This window comes from Elephas maximus, chromosome 10 (assembly GCF_024166365.1).
Source record: "Elephas maximus indicus isolate mEleMax1 chromosome 10, mEleMax1 primary haplotype, whole genome shotgun sequence".
Taxonomy (NCBI): domain Eukaryota; kingdom Metazoa; phylum Chordata; class Mammalia; order Proboscidea; family Elephantidae; genus Elephas; species Elephas maximus.
In genome coordinates, this window is record NC_064828.1 from 26,667,371 (window position 1) to 26,671,301 (window position 3,931).

Here is a 3,931-nt window from a genome sequence, read left to right on the forward strand (position 1 = left end):
ATGAGGTGGAAATGCTGAATATATTAAAGGAAAATTTCCAAACCATCACAATTTTGCTGAGTGTGCCCTCTCCCCCTCTTTTGTCATTATCTATGCAGGACATGTAGAATCACAGAGTAGAACTTCTTCACAATGCTGCATTGCTGTTTAAATGCTATTCAAACTACTATTCTCACAGGGAGTTTATTATTATTATTTTTTATAAAAGCAAAATCAACCACATTATACAATTATATCTCACTTTTACTTTTAAGGTAACGCTTTAGCCTAAGCTACTGTGCCTGGATTTACCCACCATTAGATGACAGTTTCTTGAACAGCAGGCATAGTGTTTAGGAAAAATTACTCAACTTCTAGGTCAGAGTCCTGAATCCCTGGGTGGTGCAAGCAGTTTCTGATTGGCTGCTAGTGACCAGTGGTTACGAACTGGGCTGCTAACCAAAAGGTTGGCAGTTGCAATCCACCAGCTGCTCCTTGGAAATATTATGGGGCAGTTCTATTCTGTCCATAGGGTCACTATGAGTTGGAGTCAACTCAACAGCAATGGGTTTGGGTTTTTGTTTGTGTTTTTTATACTAACCTAAAGTTTGGTGTTTCAAACCCACTACCAGAACCATGGAGCAAAGGTCTCATGATCTGCTTACTTATACATTACAGCTAAGAAAATCCTATGGAGCATTTCTACCGTGTAATGCATGCAGTCGCCATGAGTTGGATCAACTTAACAGCAGCACTTTACTGGTTAGAGTTATCCAGGCTACTTCAACAGTATGATTCATCATAATTATGTAGATCACATGATGTAAAAAAAGATAAAAATCATGAAGGAGAGTTTCTTTAATCAAATATATTGCTTAGGTATTAAGGAGTAGAATGTGAGTCATATATACATGAAAGTTTTGTTCATACAAATTTTCCCTTTGTAGTCCTTCGCAATAGTACCGTTTCATGGAGCAATTTTAGTGGACTCAAACAAGAATGATTTGAATTGTAAAATTATTACATTATGTCCATCTTCAATGAAAGTTGCTATTTTATCTAATCTTGCTAGCAGGGCATCAGGACTTAGTCATTTTTACAGCAGAAATAATAGTAAAATGGGATCCTTAAGATCCTATGTGGGTTTCATCTCAGATGCAATCTCACATAACCTCCAACCTGCAGTCTAATGCCAACAAAACATCCAAGCAGTTGAACATTTGTAATGTAAATACAATTATGTTACTCACTTGCTCAAAACCTTCCAAAGGCTTCTCATCTCATGCAGAAATAAAAGTTCTTAAAATGATTTATAAGGTCCTGAACAATTTGCCTCCTTGGTCACTTTCTGACTTGATCTCCAATAGTCTTTGTCTTATTCTCTCTACTGCCAAACCAACCTCCTTGGTGTTACTTCAACACACTCCTGCCTCAAAATTTTGTAGAGAACTTGCTTCTGCATGAAATACTCTTCCCTCAGCTGTCTACATGGCTCACTCCCTCACCTCCTTCAAGTTTTTGCTTAAATCTTGACTTCTGAGGGTGACCTTCCCTGACCACCCTATCTAAAATTTCAGCCCTCTCGCCTATGCTCCCTACCCTCTTTCCCCTTTCGCCATAGCACTTATCTCTTTCTGACATGCTATGTATTTTACTTATTTATTGTTCCTCTCTCCCTAACTAGAATGTAAACTCCACTTGGGTAGTGCTTTTTGACCGCTTTGGTTATAACGTCTCTCTAGTGCCTAGAAGAGCACCTGAAACACAGTAGCTGCTCAATAGTATTTGTTGCCCAATGAAAGAATGACTACTACTTTTTCTAATGTTTAAACATTTATGACTTATGTAAGCATGAAACTTTCAATTTGTCCCTAGTCTGGAAGTCTCTCAAACATCAAGAACCAAGGAAATTAGAAGGTTGTTCTGTTACTAAATCCTTAATTTTGTAGTCATTAGGCATTAAAATTTGTTTCATATTCACTTTTTAAAATATTAGACTGTGTTAAGAAAAGTCTTGAGTACACCAATGATGATCCACCTGGGATAACAGCTCTCCAAACTTCTACATCCCATCCCGCCAGTAATCAAAGCTAAAACATTGAGAAATACCACAGATGTAATGGCCTTGTATCTACTGGGATTGCCCATGTTGAAAATATAGTTGTTACATTTAAGTCAATTATAATTATAGCTCTTCCTAGTTAGCTGAAGAAAAAATCAATGAAGGGCCCCACTGAGAAAATATTTTCTGTAAAGTGTGCACTGGCATCAGAAATCAAGTCTTTCTTAAGTGATCCTTTATGTGTGGACAGTGGTCTGCTTGGTCTCACATAGATTATGCTCATTCTATCCTCAAGACTTTCTTCAATGCAGACTTCATCTCCTTGTTACGTAAGCTGTAAATCAGAGGATTTAAGAAGGGAGTGACCACAGAATAGAACAAAGTAATAATCTTCTGAAGTTCAGCTGGGTTTTCAGATGTGGGGCTCATATACATTGCCAAGAGGGTCCCAAAGAATAGACACACCACTGTCAGATGAGATCCACAGGTGGGAAAGGCCCTTCACTGGCCAGCTGCTGAAGGGGCTTTTAACACAGCTATCAGTACAAGGATATAAGACCCAAGGATGTATAGAAGGGTGAGGAAGATAATGAGGGAGCTCAGGATATAGAAGACAATCTCAGTGATAGGAGCTGGAGCACAGGACAGAGACATCAGTAGGTCCATGTCACACACAAAGTGATCAATGATGTTGGGCCCACAGAAAGACAATTGAGAGAGTTGCTCTGTGGAGACTAACTAAGGAACCCAAACACCCAGCAAAGAGAAATCAATAGATAGCAGAGTCGTAGGGTCATGATGGTTGGGTAGTGCAATGGGCGGCAGATGGCGAGGTACCAATCATATGCCATGACACAGAGGAGATATGCTTCAGTTGTAGCAAGGGAAGTAAAAAAGTAGAACTGCAGGAAACAGCCAACAAAAGAGATGGTTTTTGTCTCTGAGAGGAAATTGGCCAGCATACTGGGCACAGTGGAGCTAATGTACCAGATTTCAAGGAAAGCAAAGTTCCCCAGGAGAATATACATTGGGGTGTAGAGTCGTTGATCCCACCTCACAGCACAGATAATGGTGCCATTTCCCATCATGGTAAATATATAGACCCCAAAGAATAGTGAAAAGAGGAAAATTTGCATCTCCTGACCACCAGGGAAGCCTAGAAGGACAAATTCAGTCACGGTGCTTTTCACTGAATTGTTCATGAATCTTTTTTTTTTTTTTTTTCCCAGGTCTGCAGAGAAGACAGAGAACACCATTATACAAGTTGTTTTGCTTCCTGAGAAATGTGTAGGAAGCCTATGCATGGCACGAATGTTGGCAATTTGGGAATTAGTTTGGAATAATCCATCCTCTGACTCTTCCTTAAAAACCACCCATCAATGATCCTACTGATTCTAAATTTCAATAAACTTGAGCTCATAGCAATGGAAGCTTTATATTTTATGGGTTTTCTTCATCAATGAGTTAGATTTTTAAAAAATTCTCTCTCCCCTTTGAAATTTTGAAAACTCAGAAACATCACTCTCTCACCTCTGTGAAAGGCAGCTAAGTGACTATCAATTTGTGTTACTTTTTCACACCCATAGTTATTTATTTTGATAGCACCACTCTAAGTTACTTCTTATTAGGAGTGGAATGACTGTTTTTTGACATCTCTCACCCAATGGAAAGTACTTGACACACTTCTCAGATAACCTGGAGGTGTGAATGTCCGTTAATCACTTGTTTCTCTGTGTTGTTCACATCAGAATACTTTTCTCTTGTAACATATTAGTGAATTACAAGTCTTAACACAGAAGCCAAGAGGAAAGGTCATAGAAATATTTTCCTGGAGAGTAGAGAGCTAATGGTTATCTCAGAATATTCCTTGAATTTGCTTTAGTGCAAGTT

The 3,931-nt window shown here is 38.8% G+C and overlaps 1 pseudogene; it reads right to left on the reverse strand.

The window, feature by feature from the left end:
- Positions 1-2,320: 2,320 nt before the first annotated feature.
- Positions 2,321-3,243, reverse strand: LOC126084575 (olfactory receptor 11H4-like; annotated as a pseudogene).
- Between the last annotated feature and the right edge of the window lie 688 nt (positions 3,244-3,931).